This window comes from Ambystoma mexicanum, chromosome 6p (assembly GCF_040938575.1).
Source record: "Ambystoma mexicanum isolate Mex_15411 chromosome 6p, UKY_AmexF1_1, whole genome shotgun sequence".
NCBI classification, from domain to species: domain Eukaryota; kingdom Metazoa; phylum Chordata; class Amphibia; order Caudata; family Ambystomatidae; genus Ambystoma; species Ambystoma mexicanum.
In genome coordinates this window covers 1,523,791,265-1,523,817,949 of record NC_090935.1, presented here as the reverse complement: position 1 = coordinate 1,523,817,949, position 26,685 = coordinate 1,523,791,265, and positions in this window count along the sequence as shown.

The window sequence follows — 26,685 nt, the reverse complement described above, 5'->3', positions numbered from 1 at the left end:
GTGTTTTCCACACAGGAGTTCATGTGGGACAACTGGTGGTGCAGCTCTCTCTTTTGGTTTGGTGTGCAGACCCATGGGATAGCCTTATGGAACCCATGGGTGGAGTTACAACCCTGTGCCCCTAGTGTATGTATTTGGACACCTGCGTGTGACCCACAGAGCAGGGTATGGGCTGGTGGCAGCTACATGCTGAATTTGACAGGTGCTCTGAGTATCCTCCATTTTGGGATACCCAGGCCCTGTCATTGGAATCAGTACATTCAGTACATTCCTAATGGAAACAAGATGACCCTGTGGCCTCTTGCCTTCCATCACCTGTTACCTTGGTTTTCCCAAAGTCCCAGGAAGCCCTGACTCTGTCCCTTATCCCTGACTAGCTGTTGGGTGGAAGTTCCATATATGGTAGTGTGGGGAAGTGCCGACACGACTGGCTGGAGCCTTCCCAACGACCGTATGGGACCTGGGTGAATGGAGTGTGTGACGAATATGCATTCTGTGTTGTGGATGTCTAGTATCTGGTGTTTGACACAATGACTGAGACAGCCCTACACGAAACTGGTATGAATGCAGTGTGTAGTGTTGAATGGCGCGGTACTTGTTCGAATCCACATTCTGTGTTGTGAGTGTCTAGTTGGAGAAGAATGGCCTGAATGCACTGTGAGCCTGATTGGCTGACTGACTGGATGAATGCCCTTCTGAGTGATTGGTTGCCAGAGTGTGACCCAGCAGAATGAATGGGAGATCAACAGTAAATATGAGGGCCTCTCACTGCCAGAAATCGTTCAGAAGCCAGAATTGAAATTGACATTGAAACTGAAGCTGAACCTTGAAGCCTTGCTGGAAGAGAAGTATTGCTGTTGCCCTACTTCATCGATATGAAAACCGCTGTGTCTTCAAGAACTATTCCAGGGAGGACCTGGTTAGGCGCCCTCTTCCTGCGCTACGAGGGACTATCGTGCACTGCTAACCTGCCGAAGCTCCCTGGAAGTCAGACCCTCAACAGGCTGCTGACCGGAGACGGGGATCACCAAGGAGAACGAAGAGAAGCACCAGACATTCCGTCCACTGTCGTCGACCAGGGTTCGCAGGTTTACTATAACCGCTGGAGGCCTGTCGAAGTTAGTTGCCCAGAAGTAGGGACTGCTTGACGGCGTGCCGTCGATGACCGGAGCCGCAACGCTCCATTGATTAAGACATTTGATTCCCGGACGTCCTCGTCCGCACCGCCGACCGCCTTATCCCGCCGGAGAAGGCCAGACTGTCGACGCACCAAGGAGCATCCGCCGGTGGGTTTCCCACCACCCAAAGTCCGTAGAGACACCGGACGACTCAACGCCCTTGCTGGGTCAAAGTTCTTCACAAACTCTTTGCAGTCCTGAACTATCGACATAGAGGTGCCCCACACGCCTCATCCTTGCAGGATGTGTTCGACTCATCGTCGACAAGCACCGCCAGGAGTGAAACTGCTGCCTCAACGTCACCGAACTTTTCATCAAGGATCATCGATGCCAAGTTCACTTTCTTCAAGGCCCATCGAGGATCCGTGGCTCCTGCTTTAAGGAGAGTCACTCAAGAAGGATCCATCGACACCTCCTCGAGGAACTCTGCTATTCCAGTTACATTGGGGTGAGAGAAAAACTTTAGAAGGAAATAAGACTCATTGAACAATATATGGACTGGGCTTGTAGTATATCTTTATTTTACAGGTTGCCCAGGTGGGGTGATCTCCACACAGAGCTGTGTGTAGGTAACAGGGCCAGTATTCTGCCAATTGTTCTAACCAACTTTTTTCCTCCTATGTCTACTGTTGGTTACCTTTATTAACTGATTTGTGTGACATTTGACCAGAGTACAGTTGATGCACTTTAATGAAATCTGACAATAATTGTGGTACCACTTAGAACTGTATATATTTGCCATTGAAGATTAACTAAGCACAAAGTGAGTTATTGTGATTTTGCATATAACCTTGAACCTTAATTATATAGAGACTGCATTTTCACTAATACAGTGTGCGGACATTCCTTTGTGGATGCTTGGGGACTACACTGTACTTAAGAACCAGCCTGCATCACCTCCTGAGAAGCTAGGCCTTGATTGCTCGAACTGCGCTACCCTATAGAAAATCTTGTCTGGGGTCCTCTGTGCCTCTCCTCTGCCATATAGAGAGCAGGAGTACAGACACCCCTCTCCAGTCTTTACCATTGAGTTGACCTGGCGGGTCATGCATCGGCTAGAATCTAGATAGATGCAAGAGTTTGAATGGTAGAGGAGATAGGTACGGGCATCAATGGTGAAGGCACGGTAGGCTGGGTCAAGTTTGGCTAGACATGAGGGGGGGCTACAATCAAGATCACATCTTGTCACCATTAAGACAGAGTTGGTGTGTGTCCATCCAGATTTGAATAGTATCATACATTATGTTAATATGGCTGGAATCTTGTTCATAACTGCCTGAGAGGGTGATGAGGATCTGGCTATTAGCAGCATAGTTTGTGTATGAGATACCCAGAGAGTCAAGGTGGTCAAAGAGTGGTTTTGTATAGATATTGTACATAGTTGGTGAAACACAGGAGCCCTATGGGACTCCACAGGGAACTTGAGTTGAGTGGACAGCTGCGCTTCCCGCATAGACACGGGCCATTCTGTCAGCAAGGATTGAGGCGCTCCATTTGGTGGCCTTAGGGGAGAAGTTGGCTGCTGTAGTCAGGCGGTGGCAGAGAGTTTAGTGGTTGACCAAGTCGAAAGCTGCAGAACGATCTATCAATAGGAGGAGTGGAAGGTTGCCAGCGTCGCAGATGTCGTCCAACTGGTTTTTGAGGTAAAGGAGGGCAGATTCAGTGAGGTTTATTTTATTATTGTACTTAGGTGGGTTACGGTAAGATATACTAGAATGGGGGGTAACAGGATATAAGCCAAAAGTGTTTGATATGTTATTAGTACCCGGCGAGAGTCAATCAGAATGCAACAAGCATTCTGCTTGGCTCACGCCGGGTCCTTACCCGGCCGAGAATCCTTCGATTCTCGGCCGGGATTCCAGGCGCCTTGTTCTCGGTAGGGGGCGTGGCAGCCCCTCTGCCAATGAGAAGGCTGAAAAGGGGCCATCCCCGCTCCGAGCCTTCCCACGGCTGAGAGGCTGCCTTCACTCCCGCCGGGGACTCAGGTAAGCTTTTTCTTTTTTTTTTTTTCTTCCCTCCCTACCTCCTCCCTGCCCTCCCCACCCCACTTACCTTCTTGCTTCTGCATCCCCGCTAGGGAACAATAGCAGGCTCCAGCAGTGTGGAGACTTCCATCGTCCCCCAGCGGGGACGCAGGTACGTTTTTTTTTTTTCCCTCCCTCCCTTCCACCCTCCCAACCCCACTTACCTTCTGCTTCTTTTTTTCTTTTTTTTTTCAGGAGCTGACACGCTGGGAACACTTCTGTTCCCAGCGCATCCGCTCCTGATGGCCGCCATGGAAAGGGAAAACAGACTCAATTTTCCCTTTCCTGGCGGCCATTTTCTTGGTCGTTTCATTTTTTTTTTTCTGTCCCGAAACGCTGCAGCGTTTCGGGACAGAAAAAAATGCTTTTAGTGCCCCGGTCACGCATGTTTTGCGGCCGGGGTACTAATAGAAATATGACCCTCGCGGCGGGGGCATTACCGCCTCAGGCAATGCCCCGGGGCCTTCGTTAAGGCCCTCGCTTAGCTCGGGCCTATAACTATGGGCCCCGGGGCATTACCTGAGTCGGTAATGCCCCCGCCGCTCGGATCATATTGCTTAAATAACTATGTTGGATTTTTTTTATTTCAATGATAATATGGTGGGATTTTCATCCAACAGACAGGGTTTATATTTATTAATCATAACAATATAGTTATGGATTCAAAAATGGGTTTTATTCCATCTGCATCTATTTTGTGTTAAATAATGAATCTGGTGTTTACCCTTCTAATTCAGCTATCGCGCAAAACTTAACTTTAAATGGAAAGAACATATAAGAAAGACATTCAGCAGTCTATGTGTCACCCTTTACTTACATCTGGCCCCTTTGTAAAAGTGTAGATAGCCAAGTTAGTCACTATATTGTAGATAATGAGGTTCTACTTATAAAAGTATCTCACAAGACTCACTTAAGGAAGTAATAAGAGGGGGAATTAATGAACACAAAATGTTAGCCCGTCTCTGCAGTGTGCAGATTGGCTGGGGCTCATTGAAAATCACTGTTGGCCCAGGAGCCGGCAGGCAACACTGGCCCCCTCCAAGGGCCACCTATCAGGGCCTTCTTTGCCCTGTCTGGGCCTATTCCCCATTGGTTCATAGGAAGAGCATTTTTGCCCATTACCCCAGGAGGGGCTGCATTCATTCACACTCAGCTGGCCTCTACAAGGCCACTGCAAGGACTGCTGCAACTGAGGACTTCCATCTTCTCTGCTGGAGCCCGCATCTGCAGAGTGCAGATTTGCTTGGGCTAATAAAAAATCACTGTTGGCCTGGGAGCTGGCAGGAGACACCGACCCCCTCGAAGGGCCATGTATAAGGGGGGGTTCCGGTCCCTGCTGCCAGTTTCGCCATGAGTCACCTGCTCTGCCACCTTTCCTGCCAAATAGTTCCTCTTGTTAGCGGGTAAGTTATCCCCCTCCCTTTCTATTTTCTTTATGCATTCCCTGCTCCCCTCGCTCCTAATATCCCACTCTTGTTAATCTAGTCCTATGTCTCCATTGGGACTGGGGACCTGGAGCTGCCGCCTGTGACCCGCTTCTGCTTTTCGGTTCCTGGTGGGTGGCTGCTTGGCTCCATCTGTCTCCTTCTCCCCTCTTGTGCCTGGTGCAGCACTCTCATGGGGCCTCCCGGCTTCTGCCCCCTAATCCCTTGGCTCACCTATTACATTCACCTGTCCTGCCTGATGGCCCCCGGCAGCCAAGCGTGAAGTACCATTGTCGGACCTCCTAGCACCTGATGTAGCTACCAGTTGCTTTATGGTTTCACCGATCTAGTGGGTGCCATGTCTGTAAGCATGGCCGAAGTAGTCCCTGCGTCTTCTGAAGTGTTTTGCCATTGTGTATCCGCTTTTCCACTTTGTCCTTTGCCTTTCTGGCCTGATTTACCCCAGCCTGCACTGTGTCCTGCATTTCGCCTTCCCCCTGTCACTAATTGACTCTGCATACCTGTGTTTTTCAGTTTACCTACCAGCAACCTCTGGTGACTTTACATCCTCGCTGTTTTTTGCATCTTGCTGTGTTGTGCATCTGGTTTGGGTGTGTTTGAGGATCGGAGAACTGATCGCAGCAAACTGTTGGAAAAAAACATCCTGCATGCTAACAGTTCTCAGAGGATGAAACACAGTCACACCAACCCCCCATCCCACATCCCCATCGCCTTGACTGCTTCAGCCCTGCAGCGTCGGATCCGTCCCTCTAAAGCGGCTCGGATCCAATGCTACAGGGTCCGTTATTATTCTTCTTTTTTTCTCTCGATCCATTGCCTCCAATTTTGAGGAAGCGGGGACACCCCCACAACCCCCACAAGGCTAATACATGCCGAACACGGGGGCAGGGTACACTGCCGCAAACCCCGCACCACATGTTCGGTATGTATAAGCCTAATTGGTTTATTTTCTTCGATTGAATGGTACTTACCAAATTCGTTCAAAGGTATCATTCGATCAAAAAACCGAACAATTATCGACTAACCCTGTAACTGATGATGATTTTATATCACTTTAATCTGGTGCAGGCAACTCTGATTCCACGGATGCTGATACTGATATTTCAGACAGCAGCTGCAAGGAAGACAATGCGCCATGTACACAAAGATACCCATCTCAATGAACAGCCAAGAAACCGACTCGGTGCATTGAGGAAATGGGTTAACCAATATTCATATGTATTCATTAAGTAGGGGGGAGATGTATTGTTCTCTGTCTGTGTCCATGGTTCCAAGGCCCAGGAAGGGAGGTCACTGGAAGGGGAGGTATTTAGTAGCGAGGAGGAATACAAGAGATAAAAATGATATTTTTTGTGACTTCCCGCTCCTGTTCTTTATTATATGCTGGGCGTTGTGGTGGTGGACCCCAAACACAACAATCATTAGGTTCAAAGTAAAGTCGTCGTGACCCCCCCAACAAACCTTTTGGGATAAATGGCATTCTAAGCTACCTTCATTTCATCCAATCTCTGAGAGGTCCAATTAAATTAGCTGGTTGATGGAAGCCTTCTCAAGAAGGATCAAAGAGCAATCCCTCATCTGTTTGCATTTATTCTTGGCCACGCCTTTTATAACTAAAACCCATGCGTTAGTATGAGGAAACACTTGTCCAAAGCCTTTCCATTGTGCAGAGTGGATGACAGCATAATCCTCCCAACTAATTTGGGCCTGCTGATTTTTCGTTTATCAGTCAGTTCAATTTACGTTTAGCTCTACGTTGTGATTTTAAAGAACTATGAGTGCGAATGAAAGAGCTTTCTGTCTGCTGGTCTGACAGAATACTGCTGGCTTTCCGGTTCTACTTCTCAATGCATCTGAAAGCATTGCTTGTGGAACCTGCACAGCCTGTAGGAGACGAATACCGAAAGAGCGTCCTCCAATTGGCACAAAGCCAAGGAACTGCCAGACCATGGAGCATTTAGTAGGCATTCCTTTGTCTTAACACCACTAGACAATTGTCTCGCGCATTCAGTTCTTTAAACCTTTTTAGAATGTATGGCACATTAGGCTACAGGTTATTAAAAAAGACACTCAGAGAACAGTCAAGGCCATAGGCTATTCACAGTATGTGCAGGTTAGCTATTTGGCCAAAGCCCTTTGATTTAACTTTCCTTCTACCCATATACAGTATTTTAATAGTGTAGAGATCATTTTATCAAAAATATGTTCAGCTATATTTTGCTAAGAGTGTCAAAATGTGGCATTATTAGAATTTGTTAGCCCTGTTTAATGGCATTATACAAAGTTTCATTTGAAAAAAGCCTTAATGTTGCTTAATATGCAAAAACAAATCAATCGTCCAGACATTTGGCATATGACATGTTTCTCAATTCCTGAACATAACGGGAACACTCCAAGGTGTTGGCTGGCACTTTTTGGTCACTTAGTGCTGTTTAATGTGTTATTATTATCAGTATTATTGTAATCATGTGAAGAGAATTGAGCCTCAGAATTGGCTGAGCTTGATGGTTTCTCACGGCTGATAAGTGTGGCTTGAGGTGAGTGGTTGTAATAAAACACATACGAGTAATTCCATAATCGGAAAGCACCAGAGAAGACGCAGTGGTGGCGTTATAGTGCTGAGTATACACTTTCCAAGTTCAGTCTTGCAGTGCTCTGCATGACATGTAGAGAAATGGCGATCCTCCTTCCTGCCCGTAATCAGCTGCTAGGGAGCCGCAGTGCTAAGGGTACGTTCACCTAGTTCTGTCCAGCAGTGGTCTGCCTGACCTCTCTCTCTCTACCTGTGACTCTGCTCTGAGCAACCTCCACCTTTCCATCACAAATACTATTGACCTTCTTGACCCAGTCATGAGGACCCGCCTGAAAACTGGCTCAAAGCGTAAGACCTGGTACGACTCCAAACTGGCGGCCCTGAAACGGAAGTGCAGATTGGCGGAATGGAAGTGGCAAACTTCAGACTCACCCTCTGACAAACTGGCCTGCCGTAAAGGCAATACAGACTCTCCATCCGCAGCAAGAAAAGAGCCCACATGCAGGCACACGTTTCTTGTGCATCCAACAACACGGCTGAACTTTGTCAAGATCTGCAGGGAACTAGCCAACCCTTCAGCAGTCTCTTCATCCCCTTCACTTTCCCAGGCCCTCTGCAACGCATTGGCCACACACTTCGCCAACAAATCTCAGGACATCCTGAATACACTTTTAGCCACCCTCCCAACGCTTGCCTCACCATCTTGCCTCCCTCGGTCCCTCACCCTCTTATTCCTCCTTCTCCTTCTCCCCTGTCACAACTGAAGAAGTTACCAGAGTTAACTGCTCCATGAAGTTCTCTTCTAAACAGGTCTCCCCTTGCTCATCTAGAACCATCAAGGATAACTTGGCTCCCTTGCCCCGGCACTCAGTGATTTCTGCAATCACTCTTTTGATACAGGATCTTTCCCCTTCTCCCTTAAGCACTCCCTTGTGTGCCCACTCCTGAAAAAACCTTCAGCAGACCCTACCTGCCCTGCCAACTACCGCCCTGTTTCCATCACCCCCTTCCTGGGGAAACGGATGGAGAAGTCGGAATTGTCCCAACTCAACTCACACACCAAACCTGTTGATGGTCTCCACGACCATCAATCTGGATTCTGGGCATCCAGAGGTACAGAAACTGCTCTTCTGGACACCTGTGAAGAACTGCTTGCATCTCTGGACTCACAACTCCCCTGCTGTCCTCATCCTTCTCGATCTCTCCACTGCCTTTGACACACTCAACCATTCCATCCTCATACAAAGGGTCCATGATACCACTCTTCCCAAGTCATCTTGGGCACCTTCTCCTCTCCTACTTCCTTCTCCCCCAGGTGGTGTCCCCCAGGGTTCTATCCTCTCCCATTGGCTCTTTAACATCTACCTTGCTCTGCTTGCATACCTCATCTCCTCCTTCTCCTCCAACTTCCAGTGTTATGCAGATGACACACAGCTCTTGTTCAAACGTCCTGCTGACCCTCTTTGACCCTCCATCATCCCTGACTGCCTATCTGCCATCCATTCCTGGTGCACCACCAATGATCTCTGCCTCAATGCCTGTAAAACTGAGATTCTTCCCATCAGGACCCTGCTCCCTCCTTCTTCTCTTCACTCCTGCCTTCTTCCTTTAGGATATCACCCTGCTCCTTCTTCTGAAGCTAAAAACCTTCGAATCATCTTCGACGCCTCTCTCTCCTTCCTCCATCACACTCAGAACATTGCCAAGAAGTCCAACTTTCAGCTCTTCCTTCTCAAAGGAATTCTCCCGTTTCTCACTTTCCCCGAGAGGCTCAATGTTACCCGAACCCTGGTTGTCTCTGGCTTGACTATTGCAACAGCCTCTTCCTGAATCTACCTTCTTCCACTCTGCGACCCCTCCAGCTAATGCAGAATAGGGCAGCAAGACTTATCCTTGGCCTTAAGCCCAGGGACTGCATCTTCCCTGCCCTAAAAAGTCTTCATTTTTCCTGATTGCTGCACGAAATAAATTCAAATCTCTCTGCATCATCCACAAGGCTGTCTGGTCCCGGGGAGAACACTATCTTCAACTTTATCTTACTAAAAACTCTCCCTCTAGACCAATTTGTTCCTCTGGTACCAACTTTGCGTGTAAAGGGTTTTCCTAAAAAGAGGGTAGGTGGTCAATCGCTTTTCTCAGCTGGCTCCCTCCTATGGAACAGCCTCCCCCTGCCTCTACGTCTTGAGCGGGACTTTCTTAAATTCTGAAAGCTCCTATGACCTTCCTCTTCAACTCCTCCTTCACTTCTTCTCTACTCTGCTAAACCCACAGTTGGTGTGATTGGTGTCTGGGCCCTTATGCATCCTCGGGGCCTGTGACCTCACACTCCCAAACGGCCCAGCACCTGTAATGCATTTCACTCCCTTGTCCCTCCCACCCCCTCGCCCTGTGGGCGCTTTGAAATGGTATATTACTTGCTGTATAAGCACCTAACAAGCAAACAATAAATGTATTAAATAAATAAATAATCAGCCGCCTGGAAGCTGCAACAGTGTAGGGAAACGTCAAGCAGGGTGAGTGCATTTCATTCAATCTCTGAATTTCCGGTTCAATGTATTGATAGAGTACCAACACTTCACCAGGTTTCTTTGTTGATTTCTCTGCTCTTGCTGACTTCATCACCTGGGCGGAAATGTCCATCTTATCCTCTGTTGTGACTGAGGAGCTAATACCTCCAACATTGGCTGATACATTTGTGTGCCCGATATTTTATTTATTGCTTTCTCACTGCCCTGTGCTGCTGGTTGTGTTTTCAGCAACAAGGCTGTGAATTTAAGTGTGTGAAAGCCAATGCTGTAGGTGCAGTTTGATAGTTTGCGCATTTGTGTAGGCTGTTAGCTGCTAGCAGGCGGACTTAGCTGTATGGATTTCATTGACTTTCAAGTTCAATTCTTGGGGCTTGCCCTTATAACCTGCACAGAGGGCCAAGAAAAGGCTTAAGCATCTCACTTGAAGTTAATCCTGATTTACCAACGGAGCCATCGCCACAGTTATCTGAATCCATGTTGACAAAACTTCATAGAGGGGCAGGCAAGATTACTTGCTATTTTCATTTGGCACCTGCATCTTTTATTTTGGAGCAAGTAACTACTCCAGGACATCCCTGGTTATGAACAACCACACGCCACCTGTGTTGCATGCCTCATCTTCATAATTAGGATAGCTTTGATTACTCAAGTACAAGGACACGCAACACCCAAGTACAAAGAAATATCGTTGACCCATCTGCTAGATAGTTGGATGATATGAAGTCCTCCTTTCTACTATTGAGTAAGAGCCTTGAAAAAGATGCGGATGCACTGATTGAGGACTCATTAACTAAATCTACCGCACTGTTCAGGAATTGGCAATGTGTGTGGTACTATTTCACCAGATAAAGGGAAAACTCTTATGGATGGTGAAGGTCGGCGATCTACCTTTACTCTACAACATCAACAGTGCCAACCTCTTCACGCTCTGTTGAATGACTATACCCTCATGAATAATAATTCTGCTATGGCACTTAATCTTATGCTGCAATCATGCCTTTATTATGACATTCTTAGTCGGGAATTCCATGAGCCCTCTGTGCTTCTAAGAAGGATTTTGAAAGTCATATCTATTCACAATAATTCTTCCATATTTCCCATGAGGCACTGATTTTTGGCTTGTCACTTTGGGGACATTCCCGACACCGGTAGATTCCGAGAAAAACCTAGGAGTGAAAATCGCGGCTTCATTGTCACCTGAACTACAGGTTAGTTCTATTTGTAAAACCGTATTTCTTTTAATTGAAAGTTTTCAGTTTGTTTTGATCTTTTTTGCCTCTTTTTTTTTTTTTTTTTATTTTTTTTACTGCAAATTCAAACAAACAGAACCAATACAAACAAAACTTGCAGTGCAAATATCAATGGTGCTATTTCAACATTGTCCATTAGACGAATGTAGCCACTGCTCCCCTTATCCCACCCGCCCTTCCGCGCCTATTTATCCCACTCATTTTGTATCTGCACCCCTTGGTGGGGTCCCATTTTCAGTAGATCCAGTTAATTCTTGTGTTGTTCCAAACAATTCAGTTATCAACCTTTTCCATGCCATTAGGGTTCCAACCTCCTCCTCTCCTCCTATGTTACTTGCCTCCTGCCATACCATGGTCTCCGCCTCCACCCACTTCTGCAAATCCCTCCACCAGGCCTCCACTCGTGGCCTATGACAAGTCTTCCATCCCATGGCAATCCTCCTTTTCGCGAGCACATATGCTAAATCCTTCAGTTTACTGACATGCTTAAGTTTTGCGGTCTGGGGAAACCTCCCAGTAGGCAAGCCCAAGCTGAATCTATAACCATAGTGATCCCCTTTTCCGCTAGTTTCCCAGCCACTTCGCTCCAGAAGCGCTCAATCACCGGGCAGGACCAGAACATGTGTACCATGTCAGCCAGTTCTTCATCGCATTTGGGGCATGCTTGTCTGCCAGCATTTTTAAACCTCAATATTTTCAGGGGAGTCATATATGCCCTGTGCGTGATATATAATTGTATTTGTTTCAATCTTGCGTTTCTTGATACCTTTTTATGGTATCCCAGGGCACGTTCCCACATCCTGTCCTCTATCGGGGCTCCCACCTCTCCTTCCCAGTCTAGCCTCAGTTGCGTTGGTTCCCTTCCTACCTTAGCCATCATCATTTCGTACAATCTAGAAATCTCATGCCCTCCTTCCGCTATATCATACATCGTGTCTGTAATAGCATCCGGCTCTTCTTTCAGGACCGTTTCAGGCCAAGTCTTTTTAATCTTCTGCGCTATTCTGTGATATGTAATATATTGACCTATGTGTAACCCGGCTTCCTCTCCCAGCTCTTCGAAATTTAAGATAGTCCCTTCCCGCCAGATATCTCCCATAGTCACCAACCCCACCGATTCCCAGTGGTTCCTAATCATAATTCGTAGCTGCTCATCTACCCCAGTCAACGCGACCAGCGGTACCTGCGGGGAGCATGGAACTGGGTTTTCCATCATCTGGCATGCTCGGCGCCATATCCTCCACCCAAGCACCACCATCCCAGGGCGCGCTTTCATTTCTGTCTTGGGCAGCCAAATCATTTCTTTCAAAGAAAATGGGGCACAATCTGCTCTGAACAATCTGGATTCAGGGGTCACTTTGTCTGAGAGCCATTTGGCGACATATTGCAGCTGGGCCGCTACGTAATAGACCTCATAGTTGGGCAACTTTATCCCCCCTTTTTCATAGAAGTTCTGCAACTTCCATAGTGCCACCCTATTTCTAGTACCCTGCCACAAGAAAGAACAGAACCCAGAGGAAAGATCCAAGTTCCCAGGATGCTAAGCAGTAGCCTCCCAAGTTAATTAAATTGATAAGAACACAGACAGCCATTGATGTCCAGTTGCAGGAGATCAGCATGACAAGAATTCCATAGAGAACAGATGAAGGGCATCTCAAATGGCCACAAAGAATACAACATGTAGGTTAGAGTTAGTTAAAAGTTCAATAAATAGGAAGAAATTAATTCTCCAACCCGGTCCCCTAGCATGTGATCAAGACACTGAGAACACTAGCTATTCATTATGAGCCAAACACATATTAGACACCTGCTGAACTTCCTAGTACACAGACACAAGATGATACACAAGGCGAAGTACAAAGGAAGGGATAGGTCTTGTCATTTGTGAATGACAAGGAGTTACTTTTAATTGGAATTATTACAGACCATGGACTTCTCTCCTCCACCATATGTCTCACTCAAATCTTGATGCCTTGTCAAAGTGTCTAAAGTTGGTGAGCAAACTGCCAGCCAATAGATATCCTTTGTGTCACACCGCCTATAATGAACAGCGGCAACCAATTAGGTCTGAATATGATGATGCATTGAAAATATTATCTAAAGAAAGATGAGCCCAGGAGGACCCCTCAGATATGCTTAACCCAATAATAGAACTAACTCATATATACTGTGCATATAGTTTGCGATGCTAACTGATCAAATGTATTCATACGTTTTATAATTGATACTGTATGATGATGACACGGCTGACGTGTCTCATGCTTAGAAACTGCTCAAATCTATTGTAATATTGAGAGCTGATTGAATGCTGTTCCGGCTGAGTTTCAATGCTTTGAAAAAAGCTTGGTTTTACCGAGCACTTTGAGTACTTCCATTATTGAGTATTGTTTTTATTAGTGCAGCAAATTAGGCCCATCTCTACAACTTCATTTTTGCAACTCGTGGATCCTATGCTAACAATTCTGCAGCCTGTGTTGGCCCAATCTGCGCTTTATTCACATTGAGCACATATATGCAACTACATTATTTTTATTTTGCATAATGTTCCTAAAAGTGTCAAAGCATAAACCACATGCCTGAAATGCTTGCACATATTATGCTCAAATACATACAATAAATTCCTTCTCATTTGGTGGTCCAGTCTGAAAATTCTTATCTTATGTTATGTTAAGAAGGTTCTTCTATAATGCAACAATTGCTAGGTGGTGCTTGAAGAAGTATGGACGAATTTAGCAGGAGGGATCCACATCAGGCTGTGTATCAATGTACCTTTAGTTGTTTGCAGAAGAGAAAGCGATCTTTCATAGTTTAAGGGAATTAGGAAGATTATTGAAATTTGTAGTTAATTGTACACATTTTTAGCAGCTTGACCTAACGGGCCTAAACACTTTTAAAGCACTTATTGAAGGGCTAAAATCTATCATATAAAGGGACATTTTGAAGTAAGTACAATTGCCATTTGTTGATGTTAGATCAATTGCTTCAGAGATTGCACAGATGTGTCCTTGGATATAAATAGCCGGACAAGGAGATGGGAAGGCATACTCCTTCAAAGGCGTTCCATAGTGCAACATATTGTTTTAACAGTTTGACATAACTAACCCTACAATGAGTTAAAACACTGTAAGGACTAAAATCAATCAAATAAAGTAATTTTGTGCAAGCTCTTGCAGAATCGTGATGGTAAATGTCCACTTCGTTATTTCAGTTGCTCACGATGAAACACTTTTTTGAACATGCTTAATGTTGTTTAATGTGCCCACAGACCAAAAAACTTAAAAGGTCCCTAGAATCCTTGTGCACATCATTGTTCTGTCTTTCCAACCTTATGCTGAAAATCCTACATTCTTTGGTGGTACAATCTGAAAATTAATCGCATTAAGCACTTTGTGTGCGTGTCTAATGTTGCTTATTGTGGCAAAACATGAACTGGGTACCTCGAAACTGTTTACACATCTTTTCCAATTTCTCCAAACTATACTGAAAGTTCTTTTAACTGTGCTCCATCCAACCAGCAATGTATTTGAATTAAACGCTTGCTGGTGCTTACTGTTGCTTAATGCACCTATTTTGTTTGTTGTAACACACAAAATCCCACCAGGAGTCCACATCATGGTGTGCAGCAAGGTCACAGTAAAAGGGAGGTAGAGTAAAAGAACGGTGAATAATTATTGATATCTAAGGTGCCACAAAGTACCTCACCATCAAATAATTTCTCTAAAGGATTTGCTGATGGCAATTCTAGCAGGCCGATTGTCGCAGTTAATTTTAAGATGTCAACCAGTATTTCTAAAATTGCTTCTTTTGCAGGTATTTTCCACATTAGCAAAGATGAAATGCAAGAGCTACATGTTTGCATCTTCTCATCGTTATCTCTGCCTCAGAATATCTCTTCTGAGATCTACGTAACCATTGCTTTTTTGAATTGTTTTAATTGTTATTGGCTAATCAAACCCTTTACACATTGCATTACAAACGTTAATAAAATACATTTTTTAAAATCGCATAACAATTGAAAAAAGCAAAATATGAAATACAGATTACACACCAACAAGCACGAGTAAATCTTTAAGACTCAATCTGCTGATTAGCAAGTACATTCAATGACTTAATAAAACCCACCACAATAATCATATAAGAAGTGGAATTGCCCTTAAACATCTAAACCAAGAGATTCATGTCAATAAACATTAATGAGTGGAAAACGCCAGATTTCTTTTATTCAAAGCAATGGTGATCCAAAGAAGAATAGCTATGCATTTCATCAATCGTCCAGTGCCAATCCCATCAAACGGGAGATTCTATATATACGCTGGATGTTCCCCCACTTCCACTCTATTCGCACCAATTACGTCCAATAACAAATCACATAGGCCCACACATTTCCTAATATGGGTTACTTTCACACTCTCTAACATTGAATTCCGACCTATGTATAAAGAATTAGGAAAAGGGGTTAAAACTTTTTTTTAAAATTATGAACATGTCCACATCACAAATGACGTGTAGCCAACCTCATATCGTACAACAGCTAAAGGAACGGAATTCAGTAGTTTTAAGACATTACTCCATGCAAGTGCTTCCAATTGTGGCAAGAAATTATAGACTCAAGAGTCTAGGAGTTCTATCGAAAGTTGATTCACCAAGGCTACCATACAGATACATAGCCAGTCCTAAAGCCAGGATTTGCATGAGTTTTCTGAAATCAGAAATCCCAAGTATATGAAATGGTCCACCTTCTCTCGACATACTCCGCCCCATACCCCAGACAAAATTAGATATTTTCTTCTTTGTGATGCATTGCATTGTCTTGTATTTTTTAGAATTCCTCTCTGCATAGGCCATGCAAGTATTAATCAAGCGTTGTAGGCCTAAAGGGGGAGGTCAAAAAGCAAAAAGTCAATCAAATAACTGAGACAAACTAATTTCAGCTTCTCCATTTTAGGGGCAATAAATTCATGGGCCTCAATGTACTCTCCTACATCCAAGACAGACAGGTTAAAGAGGCAGGGGGCTAAAATGCACCCTTGCCCTCTCCTGAATATGTCCGAATTTTCCAGTAATATGTTCCTTCGTGATCTAATCTATTTTGAATATTAGACTGATGGTGTAGACCAATAATAAGACAGAGTAGCCCTTCAGGAATGTGCCACTTAGATAATTTCTCCTACAGTAATTCCCTATTCACTTTGTCTTAAGTGGCGGAAAGATCTATCAATGCTACATATAGTTGCTCTGAATTCTTTTTTACCATGCCTGCTTTTGTACACATTTTAATATAAAACCTTTCAAATTAGTTCTGTGGTGCTTCCTAAAACCAGTTTGCCATTTCTGGAGACTACCAACCGCAGATGCGCATTATTCCAAATGTATCAGTAGTAAGGAGGCTCAAAACTTTACTATCAGCATCTAAAATGTAAATAGGCCTATCGTTTTCTAGGTCCTCACGAACACCTTTCTTATATGTAGGCACTACATAGGCAGTTTGCCATGCAGGAGGGATAATGTTTAAAAAGAATAGTAAGAATAGAGGACCACAGCGCTGGATTCTTCTTAAATAGGATATTGCACAATTTGTTGGGCCCAGGAGTCCTAGAAATACTCGAATGCATGATGATATCATAAATGTATTCCTGATCAAAAGTCAAATTCCACTCCTCACCGGAGTGATAAGCCACAGCATTAAAACAGTAAAATGGCTTAACCCCAAAATCCTTTTGATAATGCTCAACCCATGATTGTTCTGCTACAGAGTTCATTTGTTTCCCAGATTGGGTGGATCCCACTTGATTAATGAACAGCCAGAACGAGGAGACATCTTTACTCCGTAAAGCTGCAACATCTTTTCTGCATCTTTTTGATATCATTGTGTGTGATAGACTTTTTTCCAGTTAGAGAAGGCCTGCCTTGCTTTTTTGACTAGGAGAATACCCTTCTCATGGCCCACACCAAATTGTTTCCTAATGGACCTTACAGTGGTTCTTAGAGCCCTCTTTTACTCTTCTATCATCTGGTCAAAGATGTTCAAATTTGGAGACAAAGAGTTAGAGGCTATTTGATGATTATCCCTAACCCAAAATGCCCATAGGTGCAGATTTAGAAAACCATCAATGTATTGTCATTTTAAAGTATTATATTTCCATTCCAGAGTAGTATTGTTGATAATAGATGATATTTTCCCATCAAAACGATTCACTTTCCCCTTATTCCACATAATCCGGTTATTTTTTGGACTTACATTTCGGTTAGTACATTTACAATTTCCCCCCTGGACAATAAAAGCATCAAATTCAGATCTTACCATGTCATGGTCACTTAATACAGTCGGGACAACTTCTAAAGATTTACAATAGGAAAACAAAACATCATCCACAAAATATAATTTTGGCTGTTAGGAATAACTGTGTCAAGATTCTTTTGTTGAGCATTTACGCAGTTATAAATAAGATCCCCTCCTAGCAACAGATAGCCCCTCACTGATAAAAAACAGTCATATTATCTAGAACTTGATCAATGGGACAGACCCCCCTGTTGCCAGTATATATTTAAAACCAAATGATTTCTAGGTTGCCCTTCTATCCACAACATAACCTGCACAGCAGGCGCCCCTATAACAATTTCGAAGGTTTGAACAAACCTTAAACCTACAGAGGATTTAATAAGAATCCTAAGCTCCCAGATGGCCTACCCTGATCACCCTCAGTGCTGACTGAAAGGCTAACTGGTAATGTCCAATCCTGGACACTGAGACAGCCAGGTTTCCTGAAGCAAAATAATAAAATATTTTCTAAGATACTCTCCTTAGGAACTGTTTGTAAAACTTTTCACATTGTCGTAGGAATTCCAAGATATAATACGGAGGATAGGCAGTTTGCTAAATGTGAGGATTTGTAGGGTGATTCTGTTCTATCTTGTTTCTATTCAAAGCACCGACCAACTAAGACCAATCCCTAGGTTCAGGTTGGCATGAGGAACAATTTCTTATCATCTGGACTTCTCCACCTTTTTGTGAATCTCCCTTAATGCATATCACAATGTCTTTGGAGGACCAAATTGGCAGAGTCGATGCATCTAACGTAATCAGTGATTTACTTTTTGGACCAAAGGGTGAAATATCACAACCGACTGCCTCAAGAGATAAGATTCCTTGAGGATGCAGTTGTAGACCATTTTTCAACTAATGTCCACCACAGCTGCATCTGTTCTACTTACATCAACAAAATCCACCCAATCAAGATCTTCAGTAGAGATTGCTTGTAGATTGTATATTTCAGCCATAAGAGCAAAAATACTGATCTATTAAGAATATAGCTTCTGTTCCACATAAAAAAGACACTCACCCAGCAGCTTATAACTAACACAGCTAATATCATCTTGTTTAGGACCTACAGAAAGAGAACCATTAACAGCAACTTGCTTGCTCAGTTGACCGACTGGACCTCTGCCATCGTTAACAATAGGTCGAGCTCCAAGCGCACACCTAAGGATGTTCTGCACTTTACTGGTCTCGGAGTGACAACCCATCCCTTCTAGTCCCGATCCCAAACTTAGCTCTACCTTAACAGCTTTAGTACCGTTAAGTTGAAAGGGGACACAATACTTCGGGTGCACCGCCAGTGACCCTGGATCCCGCGATGGATCTGCTCCCCCCTCCCATCCATTTACTAATATTAACTGTGTTAGAATTAATGAAGGAGTTCACCTAATTGAAAGCAGAGGGACATAGGGGGCCCTTGCTACCAGCAAGTTGACCGGCCCCACCATTATCCAGACATGCAAACAGACTACGTGGAGCATCCCTTAGACAAGCGTTACAGTTGGGATCAAGACATCTGCCCTTATGACAAAGAGTGGTGAAACTGCCACAGACTTGTCACTCCGAGGGCACAGTACAGGATCGGTTTCCATTGATACATTTACACAAAGTGAGAAAGGAGATATAGGTGCCGAAATTAGTTGTCCAGAATCCATAGCAGCCTCCAATGAGGCAGCATCCCCTTGATTTATGGCAAATGGCATGTCAAAAACTAGGTTATCCTCTGCTTCCCTTGATTGCATGTGCTGGGAAGGTTTAAAGATCTAAGAAACTTCCACGAAGACCTCCTATTCAGATTCTTAGCCTTCATGTTTTTAGACTTCTTCCCATTAGGCCCTTTGAAAGTCTTAATGCCTGATTCACAGAAGAATTTTATAATGGTGAAATCCCATAAGAACATTTTATGTGAATCTCGTCTGTGAATCAGGCCCTCAGTGCATTTAATAGAAGGGTTTTGATTCTCCAGAAGTACACTACTGTCATTCTCCCCCAAAATTGCAAGACTTTTTGCTGGTATATCTGGAGGAATATTTCTCAATGGACAGGACACAATAACTCCAGCCAAACCAGGCACCAAAGAAGATGGAGGCAAGATATTATTAATAGTTACAGGAGAAGCCTCCTGTGCTGGAATTGGCTGCTGGGAATCAGCAAGAGAGCCAATTTGATGGTTACCTTGCTGCATGGATTGAAATAATTATGTTAGTTTAAAGTGAATTCCAGTATTATCTCATTTAAAGATGATGGACTCCAGCAATGCAGAATTAACCTTTGTTTCCTGTTTTACCCCTTCATATAGGGCAAGAAGTGCACAAAGGATCTGATTAATCTCCTGTAACCCAGGGTCCCAATTATCCACGATGGTATGATCAATATGCCTCAACATGGTCGATTAGTTGTACTAATCAATCTGTGCTGCATCCAAGAAAATTGGAAGAGTGTTCAAATAGGAATCAACCACCGGCACCCTCCTTACATTAACAGAAGCTTGGGCATCTGGTATACTACCCTGCGGAGTAAAAACATGGACTTCAGAAATACTCAGAAGTTCGGCATCCGTGACCATATCATGGAGTGGCAAACAAGAAACTTGCTTGGAAATGGACCCGGGAGTAAGACCAGAAGTACTGAGGACTGGCTTGATTTCTCTCAGGTCCTTCGGTAGAGGGTTTAAATACAAAGTGATGGTAACTGCTTTCTTATTCTTTCAGGGGGCCACCCTTTGAACAAGTACTTTACTCTGGTCAATTTCCCAGCCCCATTCTTTTCACCCTCAGTTGTAGGGGGGGAAGTGGCATTTCCACTGCCATCTCAAGTGCTATGGAAGCATCTAGAAGCATAGAGCTGATGGATTTGCCCATAGTAATGCCACTCCTTAGATCATAGATGTTGCCCTGGTCGTAGCACCCAAAAAGGAAAAAAAGGGGTGGTCCACCCTTAAAACTGCACAGCGTTCCTGGCTGTTATAAAAGTCACTGGTTCTCTCGCCAAACTGCCAAACTGAAAATCCACCCTGCTGCTACACTTGTCAATGTATAGATATGTATAAAAAAAATGAATCTATCACCGCCTGATTCACTCAAAGAATACAAAACCCCACAGTCACTGTCTGTAAACACCTTGGCCAAAAGGGTGCTCTGCCCCACACCCTGGCCCCCAAGAGGGACCACAGAGGGGGAAACATAGGCAAACAAACAGATCTGCATGGTCAGAGAGGCAGACTCCATGCAGCTAGGCACACAGTCTCATTCAGTGATCCAAGCCGGAAGCAAGAAGACCATTGTTCAAATACCTCTTCTCAAACCTGGACACTTACAACTTTAACTTGTGGGTGGACTTCACTGACTCTCACCCTTCACCAAATGACAAGGTGAGCAACCAGACCAGAGGTGGAAATATAGAAAGTAATCGAAGAATCTGAACCAGAGTCAATCTGTGCTGCATCCAAGAAAATTGGAAGAGTGTTCAAATAGGAATCAACCACCGGCACCCTCCTTACATTAACAGAAGCTTGGGCATCTGGTATACTACCCTACGGAGTAAAAACATGGACTTCAGAAATACTCAGAAGTTCGGCATCTGTGACCATATCAGGGAGTGGCAAACAAGAAACTTGCTTGGAAGTGGACCCGGGAGTAAGACCAGAAGTACTGAGGACTGGCTTGATTTCTCTCAGGTCCTTCGGTAGAGGGTTTAAATACAAAGTGATGGTAACTGCTTTCTTATTCTTTCAGGGGGCCACCCTTTGAACAAGTACTTTACTCTGGTCAATTTCCCAGCCCCATTCTTTTCACCCTCAGTTGTAGGGGGGGAAGTGGTATTTCCACTGCCATCTCAAGTGCTATGGAAGCATCTAGAAGCATAGAGCTGATGGATTTGCCCATAGTAATGCCACTCCTTAGATCATAGATGTTGCCCTGGTCGTAGCACCCAAAAAGGAAAAAAAAGGGTGGTCCACCCTTAAAACTGCACAGCGTTCCTGGCTGTTATAAAAGTCACTGGTTCTCTCACCAAACTGCCAAACTGAAAATCCACCCTGCTGCTACACTTGTCAATGTATAGATATGTATAAAAAAATGAATCTATCACTGCCTGATTCACTCAAAGGATACAAAACCCCACAGTCACTGTCTGTAAACACCTTGGCCAAAAGGGTGCTCTGCCCCACACCCTGGCCCCCAAGAGGGACCACAGAGGGGGAAACATAGGCAAACAAACAGATCTGCATGGTCAGAGAGGCAGACTCCATGCAGCTAGGCACATCGTCTCATTCAGTGATCCAAGCCGGAAGCAAGAAGACCACTGTTCAAATACCTCTTCTCAAACCTGGACACTTACAACTTTAACTTGTGGGTGGACTTCACTGACTCATCCTTCACCAGAATGACATAAGAGTTTCAATTACATTAGCAACATAACCTATAAGGTCCTGTAATATTCCTTTGCTCCCAGTTAGAAAACATAGGTTGAGGGTAATGAAACAAACAGAAAAAGCACTTCTGTAAACCAGTGGTGAAGCTTGCATATGTGGCAACGTCTTAATTTAAAAAAACATCAAGTTGAAAGACAGAGCTCTTGAGAATTGTAAAGGGTTTGGGAGAACAGGGTATAGGTTTTTTTCTCCGACATATAAAAATAAAACATAGCCTACACAATGGGAGCTGCTATCAATACTTAACCAATAACCCCAAGGAAGGAGGCATTACAGCCCTTAAGACAGATGCCATCCCCATTACCAGGGGTTATGCCCCACACTGACAGAGTTACAGGGTTTTATTGCCAATACACACCAGCCATCAAGAGTGAAGACAGACTAGAAGGAAGGCAATGCCAGAAGGGAGTCTGCATGAAGAGAAAGAAGGATTTGGATCCCAGAACATGGACAGCAATGGGTGGCGGTAGCTTCCCGACTGCAGATGTTAGGATGGGGAAGCTGGAGGAAAATGAAGAGGACGAGTAGTGGAGTGAAATTATAGTGGCAGGGGGACAAGCAGGCCAATTTTGGGAAAGATCAGAGAGTCGTACCATGAAGTAAGGTTTGCGTATTGGCCAATGAGATGCATTATAAATCCCTCTGTGGGTACTCATTTTAAATTCATTTTACTAAGCAGAGTGGTAGATGATGGATGTTTAGACACACTATGGATTCCCATTAAAACACTGTAATAGAAACCTACCTGGAATTGAAGTGCCAGGCCTTCTTCACTGGTAGCGACAGCAGATTGACAGCAGATAGATAGACTGTAGAGGGAAGCTTCCCCATCTTGCTGACTGAGACCCACCATTTCCTCAAGGGGGGGACAGCCAAAACAAATTCAAATGTAAGTATAATTTAAAGGGAAATTAATCCAGAAGGGAGTGACAATGTAAAGGGAAATAGATTAAACCCTGGCCCTGTTATTTGAAAGTACTGAAGGGCGGGAGTATATACATTGTTTGCACATCCTGAGAAGGTAGGAAATATTTCAGAAGTGTATGTGCTTCTGAACTCAGGAGACATAAAAATGGTGTCACTTGGTTCTGCAGTTCATCATTAAGTGTTTTGAATCTACCTTGTATTTGAACAAAAGCATTTTGCATTGCAAGGTAGAAACCTGGCTTGCTTTCAGTGTTTCATGGAACCTCAAAATGTCTTTCAGTTTGCCATTACATAATTGCTTGGCAGTCAGCATCTCCTCTGAATTTTTCTGAGCATCCCTGTCTGCTAACCTGTCTTCCACCAATTAAAGGTGAAAATAAAGGTATGCAGAAAGGCATATTAGTTTAAATCTTTCTTCTTTGACTGTCATAGATAGCCTCTGTAGAGACTGATTTAATGGGCCTTTTTCATCGCAAATGTCTGCATCCACTGAGGCCACTCTGTCCATCATTTCTGTCTTCCATATGTTAATATCCATGGCTGCCCAGTCCCCCTTCAAATATGTGCTTGAACCACAGCTATTGCTATGTAAGACTTTTCTCTGTTTAAAATGTAACAATCTACCTCTGCAATTCTTGCTAAACAGAAAAATGTTAATATTTCGCACTCCTGTTTTACCACTTACAGTCACTTGCAGCTCCCAATTCAAACCTCCATTCTATCCAATGTAACTTTGGACTACTGTGCACACCTTAGTATCTCCTTATGAGGTTGCAGTATGAACACCATGTAATTCATTGCAGCACAAAGCTTCCACCCACATTCATGGACTCTGTACAACTTAATTTTAAAAGGTCTATGTTACAGTGATACCAGTAATCCCAGAAATTATATCCTGGTGAGCTCTCCAGTTTTATAGAATGTTTTAATCTGCAACATCTAGTTCAGGGGAATTTTCCACCTATCCCAAATCAGTCGTGCACAATTTATTTTATTTGATCAAATTCTTTTTATGAACCTGGGGCTCGCCATTTAACAATATTGATTCCCAACAGCCTCTCTCCCCTTTTGCGACAAGAAACACGCAGGGTTGCATAGAAGGTCTATTTATTAATAAAATAGAAATAATTGAAACAATTTAAAAATCAAACAAGTATGCATCTATGAACTTACAATGTCAAATCGTGCTACAATAGAAAAATGCCAATATACATGTTGCATCACTGTTCTATGCTACATGTATAGGGTAATTCATCGAATTTCGCACATAAGTGGCGCACACGGCTGGCGCACAGTGTGCGCGTGCAAATGTCTGCGCCAGCCGCGTGCGCTAAGATCGATTTCCGCGCACAGCGTATTCATGGATTTTAGCCTCCAAAACCAGCCATTGGGCAGAGTGGCGCAGCGACCCTGCAGCAGCACCAGTTACGCCCCCAAGAACGCCCTTGCGCAAGGAAAAGCCATCAAAATCCCCAATCCAGCGCAAAGGGCTGCACTAACCCTGGACCATTTTACAGGCTGCCAAACAGAAAACGCCAAGCGGGGAACGTGTATTACTGGGGTTTGCGTGAAGTTTCACACGCGAAAGGGCCTGTGCGAGTGGGGTATGTGTATAACTGGGGTTCGCGTGAAGTTTCACACGCGATTGGAGCAGGGTAGGTGTATTACGGGGTTCGCGGGAAGTTTCACACGCGAAAGGGCCTGTGCGAGTGGGGTACGTGTATAACTGGGGTTCGCGGGAAGTTTCACATGCGATTTCAGCAGGGTACATGTATTACGGGGGTTCACGGGAAGTCTCACACGTGATTGGATCCCCGTACGTGTATTTCGGGGGTGCGCAGGAAGTTTCACACGCGAAAGGGCCTGTGCGAGTGGGGTACGTGTATTCCTGGGGTTCGCGTGAAGTTTTACACGTGAAAGGGCCCTGTGCGAGTGGGGTCCATGTATTCGTGGGGTTTGCGTGAAGTTTTACACGCAAAAGGGCAACGCCCGTGCGCGATACGTCACAGACGCGCTTACGCACTAAGGGCCTTTGGTCCAATGAAATCGCGTACGTGTGCTGAATCACTCCGTATCAAGCTGGCCACGCATACACACACGGAAGACCACGCTCCTGCCCTGAAGGCCATTTTCCTGCCCCCTAGAGCCCCGAGCATGCTCCCACCTGCCATCTGCTGCTGCCTGACTGTCTGCTGCCCACGTGCCCTGCTATTTGGTGCCTGCACATCAGCCATCTGCAGGGGTCCAATTACTGTGTCCACCCCTGCTGGAAAAGAAGACTCCCGACTGGGATACCATCGCTCCACAGCCCAGCCCCAGGACCCAGTTGCCCACCCACTCCTGCCTCTGGGGTTGCCATGTCGGGCACATCTCCATCTGGCACCACTGGCAACCCCCAGCCAGAGAGGCAGAGGGCCACCAGCTTCACTGCCACCGAAGTTGGTGTCCTGCTGGAGCATGTCCTGGGGCATTATGATGCCCTCTTCGGAACATCACGTGCCAACAAGGAAGGACGGGAGAGGATCTGGGATGATGTAGTGGTTGCCATCAACGTGGAGGGAGTGGCAACCCGCGACATCAAGCACGTCAAGAAGCGCTGGGAGGACTTCAGGTCCAGGACCCTCCACAAGGCCCGGCGCCTCGCGGAGGGGGGCCGGGCACGCATGAGTAACATCCAGATGAGGGTCCTGGAACGCGTAGGCCCAGCTCTCCACGCCCAGATCCTTCGGAGGCAGACCCGTCTGGAGTTGAGCGGTAAGTGGCCAAGCATTGCTGTGTGAGACAGGGCATGTTGCAGTGTGCTGGTAGTCTGATGCTTGCCTGTATGTGTGACATAGGCCATTTATGGATGTGTGTGTGCAGGGCCATCATGGTCATGCATGTGAGACCAGTTATGTGTGAACCACATGGTTGGTGCATTTGTTTTAATGCAACATGGGGAGCTCTATGCGGAATGAACACATGAAAGCATGGCTGTCTCTGTTCCTGGACATGAAGGGGGGTGAGGAATGGGTGCTGATGTCATGTACATGTATGGTGCACATGTGTGTGTGCCTGAGAAGTGTGTGTGTGACTTTGAAACGCCATGGATGCATGTTACTTTGAAGGCAACATCTTGGTTTACAGGGGCCCTTCTACATGGATGTTGATGTTGATTGCAGGCGTTAGGACTGTTTCTGCATCTGTGTTGTGTGCATTCACCCATGTGTTGTGGAATGACAGGATGGAAGTGACATTTGACACTGCGACTCCTGTGTTATTGCTTCCTCTCTAGGGTGTTTTGTACTGTACCATGATGCTTGTGTTCTATGTCTCCCTCTACGCAGTGTCAAGTGAAGAAGAGGGAGGAGACGGCGCTATGGAGCCAAGCGGCGGGGATGCCTCCACTGGGCGGCGACGCAAAGGCCCAGCCACCCTCCCAGGAATTACCATCATCCGGGACCGAGGGGGCTGATGCTGCGTCTGCCACAACGGCTGTGGCGGAAGGGCCGGGTGAGCCCCCACAGGGGCTTCCAATGGCGGAAGACGGTCTGGAGACATCCAGGTTGGTGGTCTCCACAGAGGAGGAGGAGCCCGCTACTGAGCCGCACTTGGGGCCTGGTGGGGGTAGTACCACTGGTGCAAGTGGTGCAGTCCAGAGCCAGGGTCAGGAGGCAGCACAGGTCACCACGGAGGGGCCTGTGCATGTCGCTGTCCTTGACCCTGTGACTGCACCACCATGCACCAGCAGGGAGGCCCCGTCCCAGGCCTGTCCGCAGGTAGGGGAGAGTGCCATGTCATCTGCCTCTCCACTACCTGCGGACGAGGGGTCCCACGAACGTATGGGCTCCGTCCTGGTTGGTGTCGCGTTGCGCACACGTGTCATTCGTGATGACGTGCGTTCTTCCTGGGCGGAGAATACATGCCATCACGGAGAGCAGCGTCATGGCGTGGCACTGCTGGGAGGGGCCCTGGTTGGTGGGTTCCTACATGTGTCGTGCACTCTGGTGGACCTCTCCTCCTCTGTGGAGACTATGCGCCAGTCGTTTTCCACACCGTCTTCTGGCCCAGAT